A 26,635-nucleotide genomic window follows, 5' to 3' on the forward strand; every position below is an offset into this window, starting at 1 on the left:
CCCCCCACCCCCATTGTTTTTCAATATGGTAGGCTCCATCATGATATTTTTCCATTGTACAGTAAGAGAGCGTATTTGTATACATTAAACACCCCTGCTTGTTTTATAATTGTGTTTGTAGTCTTCTCTGATTGCTAAACTGAGCAAGCAGATCTTTCTTACCATGGGACTACAGCTTGGCATACACAATAGGCGTTTCTATCATGGGTTCAATGTGTGCAGTGCACACGGGCCCCAAACCGCACACATTGCACCCTTATTTTAGTACTCACCTCTCCGGAGTCCAGCGTCGGGCGCTGCAGCCGCCGCAGTTGTGCAAAAAATCCCTTCCAAAATGGCCACAGCACATGCACACCTTGAATTTTGCCTCCGGAACATGGCTGGCGCCATGTTTCCAGAGACCGGCACATGCACAGTAGGCTCCAGCACAATGTCGGAGGCTACTGCGACGTGGGGAGGAGGGAGCCCATCCGAAGTCTGCACACGGGCCCCCTCCTCACTTATGACGCCCCTGGCATACACCATACAGTTATGTGGCAGATCATCTGTCAGATCTGGCTGGTTGGATAGAAAATCTGGTAATGTATGGGAGCAAATGACAATTGACCGTTTGCTCCCAAACACTGGAAATAGACAAATAAAAAAATCCCGGATTTAACCAACAACAGTTTTTGTCTGTTTACCAGGTTGATTGTCATTTGCTCCCATACATTACCAGATTTTCATCCCAACCAGCCAGATTGGACAGATGGTCTGCCAGATAATTATATAGTGTATGTCATGCATTAGAATAAGGCATAGGAGATTAGCATAGCACACTATACCTTGTTACTAGGGGGGTCATTCAGATCAAATCGCTGCTGTGCGTTTTTGCATAGCGGACATACAGGTACTAACTGCGCATGCGTATACACCGTAATACACACTCATGTCGGACAACAACAACGGGCATCGCCGGTCAGTTATGGGATGGTAGGAAAATTCAATTTGCACTGGCGTTCGCAAGTTGATTGACAGGAAGAGGCAGTTTGTGGGTGGCAACTGACCGTTTACTGGGAGTGTCAGGGAAAGCGCAGGCATTCCCAAGCGTTTTCAGGGAGGGTGTCCGACGTCAGCTCCGGTCCCGATCAGCCTGTTCTCATCACACTGTAGCAGTAAGTCCTGGGCTGCGCAGAGACTGCACACAGTGGATTTTCGCAGCTCGGTATAAACATAGCATCGCACACTTGTGCAGCAAATTTACACTCCCCCTGGAGGCGGAGATTATCGGATCGCAGGACAGCAAAATTAGCAGCCCAGCGATCAGATCTGAATCCCCCCCTAGGTTCTTACACTACAGTTCTTCCTGTACAGGCTCAAATAGGAGCCAGGTGGAATTCGGAGGAAGCAGGTGTAAAGATGTTCTTATACTCACACCAAGAATTCACAGTTTGGGCCGTTTGTGTGACACTTGCAAAGCCTAGGATTTGTATAATTATAATTTTTCCCCACACAAAAGTAGTCAGGGCTATTCCTTCCATACATAAGGGGCCTGTGTCAGATACTGTAGCGTCCTTGTGTGAGTCTTTTGCCGGTCTTTCTTATGCGACTTTATTCAAATAACGCTACAAGCACCTCCCTGGTGTACAGCCATGTGTCTGCAGGTGCAAGTACTGGGACGCCAACTTTGACCATCCTTAGATGCTGAAATACCACTTGTTGAGTCCACACGCTGGAGGAACACATGCCACTCTGCGTAGCAGAACAGCGGGTAAGCAGCGGGTGAATAGATGCTGTGTGCATGGCATCTATTCACCGTGCCAGGAGATCCTGGGTGCAGCCCAGTGCCAGGAGATCCTGGGGTCAGCCCAGCATCTTGGAGAGTGGTGCCAATGGGGTTGCTGCAAAGCTCTGACCCTTTCCTCTATGCTCCACAGCTTTTGGGAGGAGCGTCCCGAATCATGGGGCATTAGTGCTGGGAGTGGAGCGGTCACTGTTTAAGAATATGCCAGTGACTGAGCTGAGAACAAACCTGCTCCTCATACTGTAACTGCAGAATAAAGCACACAGGGGTCTATTTACTAAGCCTTGGATGGAGATAAAGTCAGCAGAGTAAAAAAATACCAGCCCATTGGCTCCTAACCGTCATTTTTCAAACCCAACATGTGACTTGGCAGTTAGCAATGATTGGCTGGTACTTTATCCCCATCCAAGGCTTTGTAAATAGACCTCATAGTGATTAGCTTGTTGTGTGTTACTGAAGGCTTCCTCCTGCACTTACTATATGTACTGTATGCTTACTATTATATTATATTATATGCACTGTATATGTACTATAGGCTTACTATTCTATCCATTTAATCCAGGACTTCTGTGCTTTGCACAGGTTTTGTGGATGGCTAAATTCAAGCCTGCATTTCACCTGGTTTTAGTCAGCCACAGAACATGTGCAAGTCATAGGTGTCCGATTTTAAGGAATATTATGGCATGCCTAACTATGGGCTTTATTCTGATGAGGACACTGGTGTAAATAGTAGTGATGTGCACCGGACATTTTTCGGGTTTTGTGTTTTGGTTTTGGATTCGGTTACGCGGCCGTGTTTTGGATTCGGACGCGTTTTGGCAAAACCTCCCTGAAACTTTTTTGTTGGATTCGGGTGTGTTTTGGATTCGGGTGTTTTTTTACAAAAAAACCCTCAAAAACAGCTTAAATCATAGAATTTGGGGGTCATTTTGATCCCATAGTATTATTAACCTCAATAACCATAATTTCCACTCATTTCCAGTCTATACTGAACACCTCATACCTCACAATATTATTTTTAGTCCTAAAATTTGCACCGAGGTCGCTGAATGACTAAGCTAAGCGACCCAAGTGGCCGACACAAACACCTGGCCCATCTAGGAGTGGCACTGCAGTGTCAGACAGGATGACACGTCAAAAAATAGTCCCCAAACAGCACATGATGCAAAGAAAAAAAGAGGCGCACCAAGGTCGCTGGATGGTTAAGCTAAGCGACCCAACTGGCCGACACAAACAACTGGCCCATCTAGGAGTGGCACTGCAGTGTCAGACAGGATGGCAGATTTAAAAAATAGTCCCCAAACAGCACATGATGCAAAGATAAATTAAAGAAAAAAAGAGGTGCAAGATGGAATTGTCCTTGGGCCCTCCCACCCACCCTTATGTTGTATAAACAGGACATGCACACTTTAACAAACCCATCATTTCAGCGACAGGGTCTGCCACACGACTGTGACTGAAATGACTGGTTGGTTTGGGCCCCCACCAAAAAAGAAGCAATCAATCTCTCCTTGCACAAACTGGCTCTACAGAGGCAAGATGTCTACCTCCTCCTCATCGTCTGATTCCTCACCCCTTTCACTGTGTACATCCCCCTCCTCACAGATTATTAATTCGTCTCCACTGAAATCCACCATCTCAGGTCCCTGTGTACTTTCTGGAGGCAATTGCTGGTGAATGTCTCCACGGAGGAATTGATTATAATTCATTTTGATGAACATCATCTTCTCCACATTTTCTGGAAGTAACCTCGTACGCCGATTGCTGACAAGGTGAGTGGCTGCACTAAACACTCTTTCGGAGTACACACTGGAGGGGGGGCAACTTAGGTAAAATAAAGCCAGTTTGTGCAAGGGCCTCCAAATTGCCTCTTTTTCCTGCCAGTATACGTACGGACTGTCTGACGTGTCTACTTGGATGCGGTCACTCATATAATCCTCCACCATTCTTTCAATGGTGACAGAATCATATGCAGTGACAGTAGACGACATGTCAGTAATCGTTGGCAGGTCCTTCAGTCCGGACCAGATGTCAGCACTCGCTCCAGACTGCCCTGCATCACCGCCAGCGGGTGGGCTCAGAATTCTTAGCCTTTTCCTCGCGGCCCCAGTTGCAGGAGAATGTGAAGGAGGAGCTGTTGACGGGTCACGTTCCGCTTGACTTGACAATTTTCTCACCAGCAGGCCTTTGAACCTCTGCAGACTTGTGTCTGCCAGAAAGAGAGATCCAACGTAGGTTTTAAATCTAGGATTGAGCACGGTGGCCAAAATGTAGTGCTCTGATTTCAACAGATTGACCACCCGTGAATCCTGGTTAAGCGAATTAAGGGCTCCATCCACAAGTCCCACATGCCTAGCGGAATCGCTCTGTTTTAGCTCCTCCTTCAATGTCTCCAGCTTCTTCTGCAAAAGCCTGATGAGGGGAATGACCTGACTCAGGCTGGCAGTGTCTGAACTGACTTCACGTGTGGCAAGTTCAAAGGGTTGCAGAACCTTGCACAGTGTTGAAATCATTCTCCACTGCGCTTGAGTCAGGTGCATTCCCCCTCCTTTGCCTATATCGTAGGCAGATGTATAGGCTTGAATGGCCTTTTGCTGCTCCTCCATCCTCTGAAGCATATAGAGGGTTGAATTCCACCTCGTTATTACCACCTCTTGCTTCAGATGATGGCGGGGCAGGTTCAGGAGTGTTTGCTGGTGCTCCAGTCTTCGGCACGTGGTGGCTGAATGCCGAAAGTGGCCCGCAATTCTTCGGGCCACTGACAGCATCTCTTGCACGCCCCTGTCGTTTTTTTAAATAATTCTGCACCACCAAATTCAATGTATGTGCAAAACATGGGACGTGCTGGAATTTTCCCAGATGTAATGCACGCACAATATTGGTGGCGTTGTCCGATGTCACAAATCCCCAGGAGAGTCCAATTGGGGTAAGCCATTCTGCGATGATGTTCCTCAGTTTCCGTAAGAGGTTGTCAGCTATGTGCCTCTTCTGGAAAGCGGTGATACAAAGCGTAGCCTGCCTAGGAATGAGTTGACATTTGCGAGATGCTGCTACTGGTGCCGCCGCTGCTGTTCTTGCTGCGGGAGGCAATACATCTACCCAGTGGGCTGTCACAGTCATATAGTCCTTAGTCTGCCCTGCTCCACTTGTCCACATGTCCGTGGTTAAGTGGATATTGGGTACAACTGCATTTTTTAGGACACTGGTGACTCTTTTTCTGAGGTCTGTGTACATTCTTGGTATCACCTGCCTAGAGAAATGGAACCTAAATGGTATTTGGTACCGGGGACACAGTACCTCAAACAAATCTCTAGTTTCCTGTGAATTAACGGTGGATACCGGAAACACGTTAAACACCGCCCAGGCTGCCAAGGCTTGAGTTATCCGCTTTGCAGTAGGATGACTGCTGTGATATTTCATCTTCCTCGCAAAGGACTGTTGGACAGTCAATTGCTTACTGGAAGTAGTACAAGTGGTCTTCCGACTTCCCCTCTGGGATGACGATCGACTCCCAGCAGCAACAACAGCAGCGCCAGCAGCAGTAGGCGTTACACTCAAGGATGCATCTGAGGAATCCCAGGCAGGAGAGGACTCATCAGACTTGACAGTGACATGGCCTGCAGGACTATTGGCATTCCTGTCTAAGGAGGAAATTGACACTGAGGGAGTTGGTGGTGTGGTTTGCAGGAGCTTGGTTACAAGAGGAAGGGATTTAGTTGTCAGTGGACTGCTTCCGCTGTCACCCAAAGTTTTTGAACTTGTCAATGACTTCTGATGAATGCCCTCCAGGTGACGTATAAGGGAGGATGTTCCTAGGTGGTTAACGTCCTTACCCCTACTTATTACAGCTTGACAAAGGCAACACACGGCTTGACAAATGTTGTCCGCATTTCTGTTAAAATAATTCCACACCGACGAGGTGATTTTTTTTTGTAATTTGACCAGGCATGTCAATGGCCATATTCGTCCCACGGACAACAGGTGTCTCCCTGGGTGCCTGACTTAAACAAACCACCTCACCATCAGAATCCTCCTTGTCAATTTCCTCCTCAGCGCTAGCAACATCCATATCCTCATCCTGGTGTACTTCAACAGTGACATCTTCAATTTGACTATCAGGAACTGGACTGCGGGTGCTCCTTCCAGCACTTGCAGGGGGCGTGCAAATGGTGGAAGGCGCCACTTCTTCCCGTCCAGTGTTGGGAAGGTCAGGCACCGCAACCGACACAATTGCACTCTCCTTGGGGATTTGTGATTTAGAAGAACGCACAGTTCTTTGCTGTGCTTTTGCCAGCTTAAGTCTTTTCATTGTTCTAGTGGGAGGATGAGCGCTTCCATCCTCATGTGAAGCTGACCCACTAGTCATGAGGAACATAGGAGAGGGCCTCAGCCGTTCCTTGCCACTCCGTGTTGTTAAAGGCATATTGGCAAGTTTACGCTTCTCCTCAGATGCTTTTAATTTAGATTTTTGGGTCATTTTACTGAACTTTTGTTTTTTGGATTTTACATGCTCTCTAATATGACATTGCGCATCGGCCTTGGCAGACGACATTGATGGCATTTCATCGTCTCGGCCATGACTAGTGGCAGCAGCTTCAGCACGAGGTGGAAGTGGATCTTGATCTTTCCCTATTTTAACCTCCACATTTTTGTTCTCCATTTTTTAATGTGTGGAATTATATGCCAGTAATATATCAATAGCAATGGCCTACTGTACCGTACTGCTATATATTATATACTGGTGGTCAGCAAAATTATGCACTGTCCTCCTACTACTGCGCACAACAACTAAAATGCACCACAGGTATGGATGGATAGTATACTTGACGACACAGAGGTAGGTAGAGCAGTGGACTACTGTACCGTACTGCTATATATTATATACTGGTGGTCAGCAAAATTATGCACTGTCCTCCTACTACTGCGCACAACAACTAAAATGCACCACAGGTATGCAGAGGTAGTTAGAGCAGTGGACTACTGTACCGTACTGATATAATACTGGTGGTCACTGGTCAGCAAAATTCTGCACTGTCCTCCTACTATTTACTACAATGCAGTACAGATATGGAGCATTTTTCGGGCAGAGAACGTATAATACTTATGGTCACTGGTCAGCAAAACTCTGCACTGTCCTCCTACTATATAATACTGGTGGTCCCCAGTCCCCACAATAAAGCACACTGAGCACAGATATTTGCAGCACACTGAGCACAGATATGGAGCGTTTTTCAGGCAGAGAACGTAGATATTTTCAGCACACTGAGCACAGATATTTGCAAGCACACTGAGCACAGATATTTGCAGCACACTGAGCACAGATATTTTCAGCACACTGAACACAACTGAGAGAACGCTGCACACGTCCTTTCCCTATCATCTCCAATGCACGAGTGAAAATGGCGGCGACGCGCGGCTCCTTATATAGAATCCGAATCTTGCGAGAATCCGACAGCGGGATGATGACGTTCGGGCGCGCTCGGGTTAACCAGGCAAGGCGGGATGATCCGAGTCTGCCTCGGACCCGTGTAAAATGGGTGAAGTTCGGGGGGGTTCGGATTCCGAGGAACCGAACCCGCTCATCTCTAATGGATAGTATACTTCACGACACAGAGGTAGGTAGAGCAGTGGACTACTGTACCGTACTGATATAATACTGGTGGTCACTGGTCAGCAAAATTCTGCACTGTCCTCCTACTATATATACTACAATCTAGCACAGATGTGGAGCGTTTTTCAGACAGAGAATGTATAATACTGGTGGTCACTGGTCAGCAAAACTCTGCACTGTCCTCCTACTATATAATACTGGTGGTCCCCAGTCCCCACAATAAAGCACACTGAGCACAGATACAGTATTTGCAGCACACTGAGCACAGATATGGAGCGTTTTTCAGGCAGAGAACGTAGATATTTTCAGCACACTGAGCACAGATATTTGCAAGCACACTGAGCACAGATATTTGCAGCACAATGAGCACAGATATTTGCAGCACACTGAACACAACTGAGAGAACGCTGCACACGTCTTTTCCCTATCATCTCCAATGCACGAGTGAAAATGGCGGCGACGCGCGGCTCCTTATATAGAATACGAATCTCGCGAGAATCTGACAGCGGGATGATGACGTTCAGTCGCACTCGGGTTAACCGAGCAAGGCGGGAGGATCCGAGTCTGCCTCGGACCCGTGTAAAATGGGTGAAGTTCGGGGGGGGGGGGTTGGATTCCGAGGAACCGAACCCGCTCATCTCTAGTAAATAGACGCCTCCTGCATGCATGTGTGATATGCTGCTACATATGAGGACTATGCATTGGATCACTCTGCGGGACCATTGGCCATCTGTCTAACCTCCAGGTTACTCAGTTTGCTCTGTAAACGAGGCCAGGAACTCTGCGTGGGTAGATGCAGACTCTGGCCCCAGCACTCTCAGAAAATGTCCAGCGCCACCTCCTCCCCACCCAAACTGAATGACATACTGCAGCTGTCGGCCGCTGCGAGCGTGATTGCAGGACTAGTTCTGCATACCCCCATTGGATCTCCACATAAAAGAGTGCAAGAGTGTGACAATTGGTAATGGGAGACCTTATCTTGGGCAGGGTAAGGTAGACAATGGTGGCCTTGTACATAGACTCCTGTACATAGACCATATGAGGTGAAGCAATCCTCACACCATTATCCACGTCTCTCCATTAATATAGTTGGGTTTCCGTGAGACATTTCAGGCTCTTGGACGATAGCTTAAGCCAGGTACACAGTAGGTGATTAATCGGACGATATATCATTCCGATGTGGATCAGAAGGAGATATCGGCCATGTTGCTCTGTGTGTAACCGTGATTGCGCGCTCCCGCCGGTCGTTCCCTGGATCGCCCTTTCGCATGTGCTGCATGCCCAGTGGGATGAATCAGGGAATGACAGCATGCATTTTAATTGCTCTGGCTTGATTTGATCAAAGATTTTCTACGATCATTGACTCCCATATGATCAGGGCCATTGAGAGCAGAAATGGGCCTGGGCACTGGGGTGTGTGACCAGATCTGCTACACACCCCCTTACCCCAAAATGAAAAAAATACTATGCAGCAAAGGTGGGCCCTGGCCACTATGCTCAGCTCCCCTCACCAGCTGACCCGGACTCCCACCAGACCACTCCAACAAGCCCAGCGCCCCCTCCTATGATTAAAACAGCACATATTAACCCTCATACATGAATAAAGTCTACCCACTTGTGCATTTTTTTTTACCTTTGTTAGCCTTACTAATTGTTTATTAGGGATCCTGTCAGGATACCGACAGTCAAAGTACCGACACCGAAATCCCGAATAGGGTCACAAGCCCGGTGTCGGAATCTCGACTACTGGGATGCTGAATGAGCATCTGCCGGCCACTCTGACAGGTAAGCCACAGGGGGGAGGGGGTGGTCAGGTATAAGCTGCGGGGGAGGTTTAGTGTTAGGCTGCGGGGAGACAGGTGTCAGGTTTAGGCACCACCGGGGAGGGTTAGGCTTCGGGGGGGGGGGGGGTTAAAGTTAGGCTGACAGAAGGGAGAGTTAGATTTAGGCACCACTGGGGAGGGTTAGGGTTAGGTTACGGGGGAGGGGGGTTATGTTTAGGCTGCTGGAAGGAAGGGTTAGGGGGCCATTGGGGGAAGGTAAGTATGCTTGCCTTCTGTCTGGATTCTGAACACTACTTATGCACCAAAGAAATAAATCGGCGACTGCGCATACACCAAATCAAACTTAAGCACCTGGACGGAGTTCACCAGTACGTACAAACTGACCAATCCGTCGGCAGATCACTCTATTGTGAAATGGGTTTTCCTGTGCGGTAACTGGGTGGTGACCAAGCAATCACACTGAACTGATCCATCTCATGGGCGTGTCATGTGATGCCATGGGCGTGTCTTGGGTGTGTCAGCTGACTTCAGTGCTCACTTGCAGTATCGGGACGTCGATGGGACGTCTATTTCGAACGGATCTATTGCACCCAGCATGGGCCTGGTGTAAGCCCAGTACTAATGATGGCTGCTGCAGGCTTCCACATGCAAACGCATGGATTTTTTTTACTGTACATAGCCGGATTCTGGCACTAGCATAATGTACTGTAGTAAGCAGAAATCCAAAGCCAGACAGAAAAGCGGCCGCGAATGCTTTCGACTGAGATTCATCATTTGTATTTTATGTTTAAATGGGTAGCAATATGAATGTTAAAAATGGGAACACACTGTATACACAACGACATAAGCAAACCATTCGGTTATAATCAAGTCAAATAACTAGATATAGGCAGTAACCACAGTCATCATTTTTCAATTTCAGTATAAAAAAAACACTTTCAACATTTATGACCCTGAACAATGATATGCAAATAAGATGTTGATAAAAAGGGTTCTACAGTTACACAAAGATATATAGAGACGTATACATTATAAACAGCCCATTACTTATATAGTCTGCAAACTGAACTGTGCTTGCAAAATAATATTTTACAGCCACATAAATTATTTAATATTTTATGTCTGTTGGTCGTTAATTGCCTCATTATATATGCAATTGCGTGATGTCTCTGAAAATGCTGTGTAGCCACATAAACAACACTGGCTGGAAAAAGTGCAAACATAAATGAAACCCCCATCCCCCCAAAAACATTTTTTATTTTCTTTTAAATGGAAAGTTAAGGAAATTATTTGAGAATGTAGTCTATACATTAGTCTGAGGTCTAGGTATATATATATATATATATATATATATATATATATATATATAAGCGAATTATGGGGGTAAGACAATGGGCAGCAAATTGTGGTGCAGGCAGGCTCGGACTGGCCCATAGGGGTACAGGGGAAACCACCGGTGGGCCCCTCTGCCTGGGGGGCCCACCCTCTCAATTATACATTATGAATATGTTACATTATACAGCGCAGGACTATAGTATATTTTCTACAGTGCATTGCTGTTATTATTCTGGAACATTATCATGCATGCACTAGCAGTATTTACTATATATATTATTTATCAAGGGGCTCAGATCATGCACTAATGGTTTGCCAAGCCTCTAAGAATGGGCCCCTACCACTGCATTCCCTCGGTGGGCCCTTCATGCCCCAGTCCGACACTGGGTGCAGCAGTTGGTAGTAGAGTGAGGTTGGGGCTGCTTTGGTGGTCTCGAGGCATCCAGACTGGCGCCTGAAATGAAGGTTGCAATGACATGATGAAGAAGGGGGAGGGGGGGCGGCAGCGGGCAATAATGTGCCTAGGGGCGGCCTGACCCCTTAATTCGGCCCTGCATATCTCAGCATGCTTTCCTGCTGGGTCATGTAGTTTGACAAAAATCGGTGAGCGGCAATTCCTCTACTTTTTCATTTGAGGCTCTACTATAATCTTAAGGATTAAAATTTTGCCTTATTCATGTACATGCCACTTACGGTTACATTTATTAAAGCGGACCTTTCCTGCATGAAAAGAGGACAGATTTGCTGCTAACTCTTATATATGTCCTGGCAGCTGGGTTATTGCAGACAACTAATCCCACTGAAGTCTCATTTCATCTGCACAGTTCTAGAGATTAATACAAATCTTATTTGAGGAGTATTTATTGCCGTATTATGTCATATTATGAAAAAGTCAGATGGCCCGTAGCGCTAGATTTCTGCTTTGCCCTAATAAGTAGTTTATAGATCTGCCAACAGATTTGTTAGCGAAGGTGCAAAACTGTCAATAAACTGGAATTTTATTGGCCTCATATGCAAATTACCGCAGGAGAATGTTAAACCTTTCTTTTTAAAGTAGCAATCCTGTGAAACAAAAAATGAGGTGTGCACTTAAATTAATGTGACAGGCTATAAGATACATCCAGAAAATGTGCCTTTTTTCTTGGTTTGTATCTTCAGGCTGCTATTATTGAATTTTAATTTTGCAATGATTCCATAGTATCATATGACTACCATGGCAACCACAGTCAGCTGGCTTACAATGTAGTGAGTAGAGAACCCTTGCAATTTCCCTCTGATATCCTACTCCTCCTTCATCTCCCCCCTCTGCTATCACATCACATGCTTAGTATCTAAGAGATGGTGTCTGTGTCTGGCAGCCTTACATGTTTTCCGTCCAGAGAGATTTTGAAAAGGAGATCTTGATTTGTAGGATGTCCGCTAGACAAGATGCTTACTTAAAAGCTCCTTATCTTGCAATCTAAAGAAAACATAGTTTCAAAACAGTAACATAAGCACAGAGATAAATATATGCAAATTAAATTATACAGCAAAATGTTAAGTAATAAACAGCAGTACTTCAGTCATAGCTATAGAAAGCATGTAAATATAATTTATCTTGTTATTTTTATTCAGCATCAATATATTCTTCTTTGCTGTACAAGGAGAAAGTATAAGTAAAGCATACGTTTTAAAACAATCATACATAATTATAGTACAGAATTATATAGAGCTTTCAAGAGCTTATTACAAGAGCCCTCAAGAGCTTATAAACTAATAATCTAATAACACTGTCCCTAATCAAAGTTTAGGACACATCTGGGGCATGAAAGGCCCACCTGGTGAATGCAGTGGTAGGGGTCCATGCTGTGTGACCAGCCTCCACAGGGATGGGGTGGCCAACCAACCACCACAGATGCTTGGCCAACCATTGGAGTCATACCCAGCAGACAACATCAATACTACAGTAAATGGTCTTGGTCCCTTCTTTGCTGTCACCTCCTGGAATGGTGACACCTGGCTGCGGTCCGCACCCCCCCCCCCTCTTCCCCCGCACCCTAGTGACACCGGTGTCTATGTATGATAGTGGACCAATATACACACCAACCAGTGTCTAAAACTCAATCAGAACTGCATTAGGTCTATTAGAGGCCAAATGCATGGCATCATCTAAGTTATTAACAGTGTGATGACCTTCCCAAACTCTGGCATCACAGCTTGGGTTTTAAGGACACAAGCATGGATATCCTTAAAACCTGGACTGAAATGGCAGAAAACTCTGTGTTACTTTTTTTTAATTTAGATTTTTACAGCTACATTCTTTGCAATATGCTACTGTCTATGATTTTAAAATAAGATTTTACTCACCGGTAAATCTATTTCTCGTAGTCCGTAGTGGATGCTGGGAACTCCGTAAGGACCATGGGGAATAGCGGCTCCACAGGAGACTGGGCACAACTAAAGAAAGCTTTAGGACTACCTGGTGTGCACTGGCTCCTCCCTCTATGACCCTCCTCCAGACCTCAGTTAGGATACTGTGCCCGGAAGAGCTGACACAATAAGGAAAGGATTTGGAATCCCGGGTAAGACTCATACCAGCCACACCAATCGCACCGTATAACACGTGATATTATACCCAGTTAACAGTATGAAATATATCTGAGCCTCACTAACAGATGGCTCATAACAATAACCCTTTAGTTAGGCAATAACACATACAAGTATTGCAGACAATCCGCACTTGGGACGGGCGCCCAGCATCCACTACGGACTACGAGAAATAGATTTACCGGTGAGTAAAATCTTATTTTCTCTGACGTCCTAGTGGATGCTGGGAACTCTGTAAGGACCATGGGGATTGTACCAAAGCTCCCAAACGGGCGGGAGAGTGCGGATGACTCTGCAGCACCGAATGAGCAAACTCAAGGTCCTCCTCAGCCAGGGTATCAAACTTGTAGACTTTTGCAAAAATGTTTGAACCCGACCAAGTAACAGCTCGGCAAAGTTGTAAAGCCGAGACCCCTCGGGCAGCCGCCCAAGAAGAGCCCACTTTCCTCGTGGAATGGGCTTTTACAGATTTAGGGTGCGGCAGTCCAGCCGCAGAATGTGCAAGTTGAATCGTGCTACAGATCCAGCGAGCAATAGTCTGCTTAGAAGCAGGAGCACCCAGCTTGTTGGGTGCATACAGGATAAATAGCAAGTCAGTTTTCCTGACTCCAGCCGTCCTGGAAACATATATTTTCAGGGCCCTGACTACGTCCAGTAACTTGGAGTCCTCCAAGTCCCACGTAGCCGCAGGCACCACAATAGGTTGGTTCACATGAAAAGCTGATACCGCTGAAGGAATTGGGAACGAGTCCTCAATTTCGCCCTATCCATATGAAAATCAGATAAGGGCTTTTGCATGACAAAACCGCCAATTCTGATACACGCCTGGCCGACGCCAAGGCCAACCGCATGACCACTTTCCACGTGAGGTATTTTAGCTCCACGGATTTAAGTGGCTCAACCCAATGCGACTTCAGGAAATCCAACACCACGTTGAGATCCCATGGTGCCACTAGAGACACAAACGGGGGCTGAATATGCAGCACTCCCTTAACAAAAGTCTGAACTTCAGGCAGTGAAGCCAGTTCTTTTTGGAAGAAAATGTACAGATCCGAAATCTGGACCTTAACGTAACCCAATTTTAGGCCCGTAGTCACTCCTGACTGTAGGAAGTGCAGAAATCGACCCAGTTGAAATTCCTCCGTTGGGGCCTTCCTGGCCTCACACCAAGCAACATATTTTTGCCATATGCGGTGATAATATTTTGCGATCACATCTTTCCTAGCCTTAATCAGAGTAGGAATGACTTCCTCCGGAATGCCTTTTTCCTTTAGGATCCGGTGTTCAACCGCCATGCCGTCAAACACAGCCGTGGTAAGTCTTGGAACAGGCAGGGCCCCTGCTGCAGCAGGTCCTGTCTGAGCGGCAGAGGCCATGGGTCCTCTGAGATCATTTTTTGAAGTTCTGGGTACCAAGCTCTTCTTGGCCAATCCGGAACCACGAGTATAGTTCTTACTCCTCTCCTTCTTAGTATTCTCAATACCTTGGGTATGAGAGGCAAAGGAAGGAACACCTACACCGACTGGTACACCCACGGTGTTACCAGAGCGTCCACAGCTATCGCCTGAGGGTCACTTGACCTGGCGCAATATCTTTTTAGCTTAATGTTGAGGCGGGACGCCATCATGTCCACCTGTGGCCTTTCCCAATGGTGTACAATCATTTTGAAGACTTCTGGATGAAGTCCCCACTCTCCCGGGTGGAGGTCATGCCTGCTGAGAAAGTCTGCTTCCCAGTTGTCCACTCCGGGGATGAACACTGCTGACAGTGCTAACACATGATTTTCCGCCCATCGGAAAATCCTTGTGGCTTCTGCCATCACCATCCTGCTTCTTGTGCCGCCCTGCTGGTTTACATGGGCGACCGCCGTGATGTTGTCTGACTGGATCAGCACCGGCTGGTGTTGTAGCAGGGGTCTAGCCTGACTTAGGGCATTGTGAATGGCCCTTAGTCCCAGAATATTTATGTGTAGGGAAGTCTCCTGACTTGACCATAGTCCTTGGAAGTTTCTTCCCTGTGTGACTGCCCCCCAGCCTCGAAGGCTGGCATCTGTGGTCACCAGGACCCAGTCCTGTATGCCGAATCTGCGGCCCTCTAGAAGATGAGCACTCTGCAGCCCTTGGAGACAGGGTTATCAGCCGATGCATCTGAAGATGCGACCCGGACCACTTGTCCAACAGATCCCACTGGAAGATCCTTGCATGGAACCTACCGAATGGAATTTCTTCGAAAAGAAGCTACCATCTTTCCCAGGACTCGCGTGCATTGATGCACCGACACCTGTATTTGTATTAGGAGGTCTCTGACTAGAGATGACAACTCCTTGGCCTTCTCCTCCGGGAGAAACCCTTTTTCCTGTTCTGTGTCCAGAACCATACCCAGGAACAGTAGACGCGTCGTAGGAACCAGCTGCGACTTTGGACTATTCAGAATCCAGCCGTGCTGTTGTAGCACTTCCCGAGATAGTGCTACTCCGACGAACAACTGCTCCCTGGACCTCGCCTTTATAAGGAGATCGTCCAAGTACGGGATAATTAGAACTCCCTTTTTTCGAAGGAGCCTCATCATTTCGGCCATTACCTTGGTAAATACCCTCGGTGCCGGGGACAGACCAACGGCAACGTCTGGAATTGGTAATGACAGTCCTGTACCACAATTTTGAGGTACTCCTGGTGAGGAGGGTAAATGGGGACATGCAGGTAAGCATCCTTGATGTCCAGTGATACCATGTAATCCCCTTCGTCCAGGGTTGCAATACCTCCCTGAGCGATTCCATTTTGAACTTGAACCTTCGTATATAAGTGTTCAAGGATTTCAATTTTAGAATGGGTCTCACCGAACCGTCTGGTTTCGGTACCACAAACATTGTGGAATAGTAACCCCGGCCTTGTTGAAGGAGGGGTACCGTGATTATCACCTGCTGGAAGTACAGCTTGTGAATTGCCGCCAGTACTACCTCTCCTCGAGGGCAGTAGGCAAGGCTGATTTGAGGTAACGGCGAGGGGGAGTCGCCCCGAAACTCCAGCTTGTATCCCTGTGATACTACTTGCAGAACCCAGGGATCCACCTGTGAGCGAGCCCACTGGTCGCTGAAGTTCCCGAGACGCGCCCCCACCGCACCTGGCTCCACCTGTGGAGCCCCAGCGTCATGCGGTGGACTCAGAGGAAGCGGGGGAAGATTTTTGATCCTGGGAACTGGCTGTCTGGTGCAGCTTTTTCCCTCTTCCCTTGTCTCTGTGCAGAAAGGAAGCGCCTTTAACCCGCTTGCTTTTCTGAAGCCGAAAGGACTGTACCTTATAATACGGTGCTTTCTTAGGCTGTGAGGAAACTTGAGGTAAATTTTTTCCTTCCCAGCTGTTGCTGTGGATACGAGGTCCCAGAGACCATCCCCAAACAATTCCTCACCCTTATAAGGCAGAATCTTCATGTGCCTTCTAAAGTCAGCATCGCCTGTCCACTGCCGGGTCCCTAATACCCTCCTGGCAGAATGGACATTGCATTAATTCTGGATGCCAGCCGGCAAATATCCCTCTGTGCATCCCTCATATATAAGACGACATCTTTAATATGCTCTATGGTTAGCAAATAGTATCCCTGTCCTGACAGGGTAATAGACCACGCTGCAGCAGCACTATCCATGCTGAGGCAATTGCAGGTCTCAGTATAGTACCTGAGTGTGTATATACAGACTTCAGGATAGCCTCCTGCTTTTTATCAGCAGGCTCCTTCAAAGTGGCCGTATCCTAAGACGGCAGTGCCACCTTTTTTGACAAACGTGTGAGCGCCTTATCCACCCTAGGGGATATCTCCCAACGTGACCTATCCTCTGGCGGGAAAGGGTACGCCATCAGTAACTTTATAGAAATTACCAGTTTCTTATCGGGGGAACCCACGCTTCTTCACACACTTCATTCACTCATCTGATGGGGGAACAAAACACTGTCTGCTTTTTCTCCCCAAACATAAAACCCCTTTTTTGTGGTACCTGGGTTAATGTCAGAAATGTGTAACACATTTTTCATTGCCGAGATCATGCAACGGATGTTCCTAGTGGATTGTGTATATGTCTCAACCTCGTCGACACTGGAGTCAGACTCCGTGTCGACATCTGTGTCTGCCATCTGAGGTAGCGGCCGTTTTTGAGCCCCTGATGGCCTTTGAGACGCCTGGGCAGGTGCGGGGTGAGAAGCCGGCTGTCCCACAGCTGTTACGTCATCCAGCCTTTTATGTAAGGACTTGACACTGTCGGTTAATACCTTCCACCTATCCATCCACTCTGGTGTCGGACCCACAGGCGGGGACATCACATTTATCGGCATCTGCTCCGCCTCCACATAAGCCTCCTCATCAACCATGTCGACACAGCCGTACCGACACACCGCACACACACAGGGAATGCTCTGACTGAGGACAGGACCCCACAAAGTCCTTTGGGGAGACAGAGAGAGAGTATGCCAGCACACACCAGAGCGCTATATAATGCAGGGATTCACACTACCCACAGTGATTTTTCCCTTATAGCTGCTATAATACACAGATTTGCGCCTAAATTTAGTGCCCCCCCTCTCTTTTGAACCCTTTGAGCTTGAAAACTACAGGGGAGAGCCTGGGGAGCTGTCTTCCAGCTGCACAGTGAAGAGAAAATGGCGCCAGTGTGCTGAGTGAGATAGCCCCGCCCCTTTTTCGGCGGACTTTCTCCCGCTTTTTTATGGATCCTGGCAGGGGTATTTTTCACATATATAGCCTCTGGGACTATATATTGTGATTATTTTGCCAGCCAAGGTGTTTTTATTGCTGCTCAGGGCGCCCCCCCCTGCGCCCTGCACCCATCAGTGACCAGAGTGTGAGGTGTGCATGAGGAGCAATGGCGCACAGCTGCAGTGCTGTGCGCTACCTTGTTGAAGACCGAAGTCTTCTGCCGCCGATTTTCAGGACTATCTTCATGCTTCTGGCTCTGTAAGGGGGACGGCGGCGCGGCTCCGGGACCGGACGATCGAGGTCGGGCCCTGTGTTCGATCCCTCTGGAGCTAATGGTGTCCAGTAGCCTAAGAAGCACAAGCTAGCTGCAAGCAGGTAGGTTCGCTTCTTCTCCCCTTAGTCCCTCGTAGCAGTGAGTCTGTTGCCAGCAGGTCTCACTGTAAAATAAAAAACCTAACATATACTTTATTTCTAGGAGTTCAGGAGAGCCCCTAGTGTGCATCCAGCTCAGCCAGGCACAAGATTCTAACTGAGGTCTGGAGGAGGGTCATAGAGGGAGGAGCCAGTGCACACCAGGTAGTCCTAAAGCTTTCTTTAGTTGTGCCCAGTCTCCTGCGGAGCCGCTATTCCTCATGGTCCTTACGGAGTTCCCAGCATCCACTAGGACGTCAGAGAAATGTTATTTTCAGATAAGAAAACATTAGAACTGTTAACCTAACCACTACTTTTGATTAGCAGGAGGCTTGGTGTTGTTAATTGTGAAACAAACCCAGTTCACATGCTTACCCATGTTCCTGCTCTACCAGGTTACTGACGCTCTAGCAGAGTAACGATGTATACTTTAAATGCAAGATGTACTGGTAGCACTGTTATCCGACAAGTCAGCACTCAGAATATAGGGGTCTATGTACTAAGCCTTGGAGAGAGAGAAAGTGGACAGAGATAAAGTACCAACCAACCAACTCCTAACTTGTGATGAGCGGGTTCGGTTCCTCGGAAACCGAACCCCCCCGAACTTCACCCATTTTACACGGGTCCGAGGCAGACTCGGATTCTCCCGTATGGCTCGGTTAACCCGAGCGCACCCGAACGTCATCATCCCGCTGTCGGATTCTCGCGAGATTCGGATTCTATATAAGCAGCCGTGCGTCGCCGCCATTTTCACTCGTGCATTTGAAATGTTAGGGAGAGGACGTGGCTGGCGTCCTCTCCGTTTATTGTTGAACTTGATTGTGCTTTATTGCTTAATTGTGGGGAGGACTGGGGAGCAGCTGTATAATATAGGAGTACAGTGCAGAGTTTTGCTGACCAGTGACCACCAGTATACATTGTCTGCCTGAAAAACGCTCCATATCTGTGCTACATTGTAGACAGTATATAGTAGGAGTACAGTGCATAATTTTGCTGACCACCAGTATATAATATATAGGAGTACGGTACAGAAGGCCACTGCTGTACCTACCTCTGTGTCGTCAAGTATACTATCCATCCATACCTGTGGTGCATTTCAGTTTTGCACAGTTTGCTGACCACCAGTATATAATATATAGCAGTACGGTACAGTAGGCCACTGCTGTACCTACCTCTGTGTCGTCAAGTATACTATCCATCCATACCTGTGGTGCATTTCATTTTTGCACAGTTTGCTGACCACCAGTATATAATAATATATAGCAGTACGGAACAGTAGGCCACTGCTGTACCTACCTCTGTGTCGGCAAGTATACTATCCATCCATACCTGTGGTGCATTTCAGTTTTGCACAGTTTGCTGACCACCAGTATATAATATATAGCAGTACGGTACAGTAGGCCACTGCTGTACCTACCTCTGTGTCGTCAAGTATACTATCCATTCATACCTGTGGTGCATTTCATTTTTGCACAGTTTGCTGACCACCAGTATATAATATATAGCAGTACGGTACAGTAGGCCACTGCTGTACCTACCTCTGTGTCGTCAAGTATACTATCCATCCATACCTGTGGTGCATTTAATTTTTGCACAGTTTGCTGACCACCAGTATATAATATATAGCAGTACGGTACAGTAGGCCACTGCTGTACCTACCTCTGTGTCGTCAAGTATACTATCCATCCATACCTGTGGTGCATTTCAGTTTTGCACAGTTTGCTGACCACCAGTATATAATATATAGCAGTACGGTACAGTAGGCCACTGCAGTACCTACCTCTGTGTCGTCAAGTATACTATCCATTCATACCTGTGGTGCATTTCATTTTTGCACAGTTTGCTGACCACCAGTATATAATATATAGCAGTACGGTACAGTAGGCCACTGCTGTACCTACCTCTGTGTCGTCAAGTATACTATCCATCCATACCTGTGGTGCATTTCATTTTTGCACAGTTTGCTGACCACCAGTATATAATATATAGCATTACGGTACAGTAGGCCACTGCTGTACCTACCTCTGTGTCGTCAAGTATACTATCCATCCATACCTGTGGTGCATTTCAGTTTTGCACAGTTTGCTGACCACCAGTATATAATATATAGCAGTACGGTACAGTAGGCCACTGCTGTACCTACCTCTGTGTCGTCAAGTATACTATCCATCCATACCTGTGGTGCATTTCAGTTGTGCGCAGTATATATAGTAGTAGGCCATTGCTATTGATACTGGCATATAATTCCACACATTAAAAAATGGAGAACAAAAATGTGGAGGTTAAAATAGGGAAAGATCAAGATCCACTTCCACCTCGTGCTGAAGCTGCTGCCACTAGTCATGGCCGAGACGATGAAATGCCATCAACGTCGTCTGCCAAGGCTGATGCCCAATGTCATAGTAGAGAGCATGTAAAATCCAAAAAACAAAAGTTCAGTAAAATGACCCAAAAATCAAAATTGACAGCGTCTGATGAGAAGCGTAAACTTGCCAATATGCCATTTACGACACGGAGTGGCAAGGAACGGCTGAGGCCCTGGCCTATGTTCATGGCTAGTGGTTCAGATTCACATGAGGATGGAAGCACTCATCCTCTCGCTAGAAAAATGAAAAGACTTAAGCTAGCAAAAGCACAGCAAAGAACTGTGCGTTCTTCTAAATCACAAATCCCCAAGGAGAGTCCAATTGTGTCGGTTGCGATGCCTGACCTTCCCAACACTGGACGGGAAGAGCTTGCGCCTTCCACCATTTGCACGCCCCCTGCAAGTGCTGGAAGGAGCACCCGCAGTCCAGTTCCCGATAGTCAAATTGAAGATGTCACTGTTGAAGTACACCAGGATGAGGATATGGGTGTTGCTGGCACTGGGGAGGAAATTGACAAGGAGGATTCTGATGGTGAGGTGGTTTGTGTAAGTCAGGCACCCGGGGAGACACCTGTTGTCCGTGGGATGAATATGGCCATTGACATGCCTGGTCAAAATACAAAATAAATCAGCTCTTCGGTGTGGAATTATTTCAACACAAATGCGGACAACAGGTGTCAAGCCGTGTGTTGCCTTTGTCAAGCTGTAATAAGTAGGGGTAAGGATGTTAACCACCTAGGAACATCCTCCCTTATACGTCACCTGGACCGCATTCATCAGAAGTCAGTGACAAGTTCAAAAACTTTGGGTGACAGCGGAAGGAGTCCACTGACAACTAAATCCCTTCCTCTTGTAACCAAGCTCCTGCAAACCACACCACCAACTCCCTCAGTGTCAATTTCCTCCTTACCCAGGAAAGCCAATAGTCCTGCAGGCAATGTCACTGTCAAGTCTGACGAGTCCTCTCCTGCCTGGGATTCCTCAGATGCATCCTTGAGTGTAACGCCTACTGCTGCTGGCGCTGCTGTTGTTGCTGCTGGGAGTCGATCGTCATCCCAGAGGGGAAGTCGGAAGACCACTTGTACTACTTCCAGTAAGCAATTGACTGTCCAACAGTCCTTTGCGAGGAAGATGAAATCACACAGTAGTCATCCTGCTGCAAAGCAGATAACTCAGGCCTTGGCAGCCTGGGCGGTGAGAAACGTGGTTCCGGTATCCACCGTTAATTCAGAGGCAACTAGAGACTTGATTGAGGTACTGTGTCCCCGGTACCAAATACCATCTAGGTTCCATTTCTCTAGGCAGGCGATACCGAAAATGTACACAGACCTCAGAAAAGAGTCACCAGTGTCCTAAAAAATGCAGTTGTACCCAATGTCCACTTAACCACGGACATGTGGACAAGTGGAGCAGGGCAGACTCAGGACTATATGACTGTGACAGCCCACTGGGTTAATGTATTGCCTCCCGCAGCAAGAACAGCAGCGGCGGCACCAGTAGCAGCATCTCGCAAACGCCAACTCGTTCCTAGGCAGGCTACGCTTTGTATCACCACTTTCCAGAAGAGGCACACAGCTGACAACCTCTTACAGAAACTGATGAAGATCATCGCAGAATGGCTTACCCCAATTGGACTCTCCTGGGGATTTGTGACATCGGACAACGCCAGCAATATTGTGCGTGCATTACATCTGGGCAAATTCCAGCACGTCCCATGTTTTGCACATACATTGAATTTGGTGGTGCAGAATTATTTAAAAAACGACAGGGGCATGCAAGAGATGCTGTCGGTGGCCCGAAGAATTGCGGGCCACTTTCGGCATTCAGCCACCGCGTGCCGAAGACTGGAGCACCACCAAACATTCCTGAACCTGCCCTGCCATCATCTGAAGCAAGAGGTGGTAATAACGAGGTGGAATTCAACCCTCTATATGCTTCAGAGGATGGAGGAGCAGCAAAAGGCCATTCAAGCCTATACATCTGCCCACGATATAGGCAAAGGAGGGGGAATGCACCTGACTCAAGCGCAGTGGAGAATGATTTCAACATTGTGCAAGGTTCTGCAACCCTTTGAACTTGCCACACGTGAAGTCAGTTCAGACACTGCCAGCCTGAGTCAGGTCATTCCCCTCATCAGGCTTTTGCAGAAGAAGCTGGAGACATTGAAGGAGGAGCTAAAACAGAGCGATTCCGCTAGGCATGTGGGACTTGTGGATGGAGCCCTTAATTTGCTTAACCAGGATTCACGGGTGGTCAATCTGTTGAAATCAGAGCACTACATTTTGGCCACCGTGCTCGATCCTAGATTTAAAACCTACGTTGTATCTCTCTTTCCGGCAGACACAAGTCTGCAGAGGTTCAAAGACCTGCTGGTGAGAAAATTGTCAAGTCAAGCGGAACGTGACCCGTCAACATCTCCTCCTTCACATTCTCCCGCAACTGGGGGTGCGAGGAAAAGGCTAAGAATTCCGAGCCCACCCGCTGGCGGTGATGCAGGGCAGTCTGGAGCGAGTGCTGACATCTGGTCCGGACTGAAGGACCTGCCAACGATTACTGACATGTCGTCTACTGTCACTGCATATGATTCTCTCACCATTGAAAGAATGGTGGAGGATTATATGAGTGACCGCATCCAAGTAGGCACGTCAGACAGTCCGTACGTATACTGGCAGGAAAAAGAGGCAATTTGGAGGCCCTTGCACAAACTGGCTTTATTCTACCTAAGTTGCCCTCCCTCCAGTGTGTACTCCGAAAGAGTGTTTAGTGCAGCCGCTCACCTTGTCAGCAATCTGCGTACGAGGTTACTTCCAGAAAATGTGGAGAAGATGATGTTCATCAAAATTAATTATAATCAATTCCTCCGTGGAGACATTCACCAGCAGCAATTGCCTCCAGAAAGTACACAGGGACCTGAGATGGTGGATTCCAGTGGGGACGAATTAATAATCTGTGAGGAGGGGGATGTACACAATGAAAGGGGTGAGGAATCGGAGGATGATGATGAGGTGGACATCTTGCCTCTGTAGAGCCAGTTTGTGCAAGGAGAGATTGATTGCTTCTTTTTTTGTTGGGGGCCCAAACCAACCAGTCATTTCAGTCACAGTCGTGTGGCAGACCCTGTCGCTGAAATGATGGGTTCGTTAAAGTGTGCATGTCCTGTTTATACAACATAAGGGTGGGTGGGAGGGCCCAAGGACAATTCCATCTTGCACCTCTTTTTTCTTTCATTTTTCTTTGCATCATGTGCTGTTTGGGGACAATTTTTTTGAAGTGCCATCCTGCCTGACACTGCAGTGCCACTCCTAGATGGGCCAGGTGTTTGTGTCGGCCACTTGTGTCGCTTAGCTTAGTCACACAGCGACCTTGGTGCGCCTCTTTTTTTCTTTGCATCATGTGCTGTTTGGGGACTATTTTTTTGAAGTGCCATCCTGCCTGACACTGCAGTGCCACTCCTAGATGGGCCAGGTGTTTGTGTCGGCCACTTGTGTCGCTTAGCTTAGTCACACAGCGACCTTGGTGCGCCTCTTTTTTTCTCTGCAGCATGTGCTGTTAGGGGACAATTTTTTTAAAGTGCCATCCTGCCTGACACTGCAGTGCCACTCCTAAATGGGCCAGGTGTTTGTGTCGGCCACTTGGGTCGCTTAGCTTAGTCACACAGCGACCTTGGTGCGCCTCTTTTTTTCTTTGCATCATGTGCTGTTTGGGGACAATTTTTTTGAAGTGCCATCCTGCCTGACACTGCAGTGCCACTCCTAGATGGGCCAGGTGTTTGTGTCGGCCACTTGGGTCGCTTAGCTTAGCCATCCAGCGACCTCAGTGCAAATTTTAGGACTAAAAATAATATTGTGAGGTGTGAGGTGTTCAGAATAGACTGAAAATGAGTGGAAATTATGGTTATTGAGGTTAATAATACTATGGGATCAAAATGACCCCCAAATTCTATGATTTAAGCTGTTTTTGAGGGTTTTTTGTAAAAAAAAAAACCGAATCCAAAACACACCCGAATCAGACAAAAAATTTTCAGGGAGGTTTTGCCAAAACGCGTCCGAATCCAAAACACGGCCGCGGAACCGAATCCAAAACCAAAACACAAAACCCGAAAAATGTCCGGTGCACATCACTACTCCTAACTGTCATTTTTCAAACGCAGCCTGTGACATGGTAGTTAAGAGCTGCCAGTGCCGTAACTAGGTGTGTGCGAAGGGGGCGTTGCACACAGCGCAGTTAGGCTGTGGGCGCACCATTCGCACACACTGATTGCTCCCCACCAGCTGCAGCGCTGCCTGCTGTAGTGTAGTGTAATATTAGTAGCGCTGCGCCCGGCACCTTACCTGCCAGAGGCAGCGCTGCTAATATACATTACATTACAGTCACAGCAGGCAGCGGCGCGCTGTCTGTGAATGTAGTCTCTCCCCACGATCATTCCCCCTCTGCTTAGTCCGCCCCCCTCCTCCTGCTCTTCTCTGCACTGTGTGCACACACTTCCGGGTTTGACGGCTGCTGCTGCCTTCACAGGAGTAAAGTAAGTTTTTCTCCTCTCCCTCCCCTCCTGCAGACTCCATAACATGTAGGGTATTGTACACCAGTATTTGTATATTAATGTTCTGGCCAGTAAATTAAACAAGATTAAGATAGACTGGCCTTGTGGTTGCTCATCCGGGACTGTATCTCAGCAATTTTAAAAACAAATCACTGTGTAAAATACAGTATAAAGATTTGTAAAAATAAATTAAAAAAAACCCTCCAAAAACTGCACATACATTAATCTGTGTTTGTATGTGTTTGTATGTGTGTGTGTGTGTATATGTATGTATATATATATATATATATGTATGTATGTATGTGCATATATATGTATGTGTGTGTGTATGTATATATATATATATATATTATAAGTACTACTGTCTGTGACTATCGAACGCTGCCATGCTGTGTAATGTGACTGATGGACACTACCGTGCTGTGTAATGTGACTGACTGATGCTGCCATGCTGTATAATGTGGCCGATGGACGCTACTGTGCTGTATAATGTGGCCGATGGACGCTACCTGGCTACCGCGCTGTGTAATGTGGCTGATGGACACTACCCGGCTACCGTGCTGTGTAATGTGCCCGACAGACGCTGCCATGCTGTGTAATGTGACTTATGGACGCTACCGCGCTGTGTAATGTGATTGACCGAAACTATCGCACTGTGTATTGCGACTAATGGATGCCACCGCTCTGCGTAACGTGACTAATGGACGCTACTGTGTGGTGTAATGTGACTAATGGGTGCCACAGTGTGGTGTAATGTGACTAATGGGCGCCACCGTGTGGTGTAATGTGACTAATGGGCACCACCGTGCAGAGTGATGTGAGTAACAGACGCTACTGTGCGGTGTAGTGTGAGTAAAGGGTGCTACCGTACGGTGTTATATAACTAATAGATGCTCCGTGAAGCCACACCCCTATTTTTTGATGCCCGTAACTTGCGGTGTGTGATTGATCGGGGGGGGGGGGGGGGGGGGCGCCGATGCTATTTCTTGCACACAGCGCTAAAATGTCTAGTTACGGCACTGAGAGCTGCCACTTTATTTCTTTCCAAGGCTTAGTACATAGACCCCATAGTTTACAATGATTGTTATAAGAGAGGGGGCGGGGTTAGAGTTAGACTGCAGGAGGGGACAGTTAGGGTTAGGATCATGGAGGGGGCGGGATTAGAGTTAGACTGCAGGAGGGGACAGTTAGGGTTAGGATCCAGGAAGTGGCGGGGTTAGAGTTAGACTGCAGGAGGGGACAGTTAGGGTTAGGATCCAGGAGGGGGCGGGGTTAGAGTTAGACTGCAGGAGGGGACAGTTAGGGTTAGGATCCAGGAGGGGGCGGGGTTAGGGTTAGACTGCAGGAGGGGACAGTTAGGGTTAGGATCCAGGAGATGGCGGGGTTAGAGTTAGACTGCAGGAGGGGACAGTTAGGGTTAGGATCCAGGAGGGGCCGGGGTTAGAGTTAGACTGCAGGAGGGGACAGTTAGGGTTAGGATCCAGGAGGGAGCGGGGTTAAAGTTAGACTGCAGGAGGGGACA

The 26,635-nt window shown here is 47.5% G+C and overlaps 1 protein-coding gene across 2 annotated transcripts in view; it reads left to right on the plus strand.

The window, feature by feature from the left end:
• The window catches only part of CACNG3 (calcium voltage-gated channel auxiliary subunit gamma 3), a 245,368-nt gene that overhangs the window by 14,974 nt on the left and 203,759 nt on the right, over positions 1–26,635 (plus strand). The window lies entirely within an intron of this gene.

This window comes from Pseudophryne corroboree, chromosome 7 (genome assembly GCF_028390025.1).
Source record: "Pseudophryne corroboree isolate aPseCor3 chromosome 7, aPseCor3.hap2, whole genome shotgun sequence".
NCBI classification, from domain to species: domain Eukaryota; kingdom Metazoa; phylum Chordata; class Amphibia; order Anura; family Myobatrachidae; genus Pseudophryne; species Pseudophryne corroboree.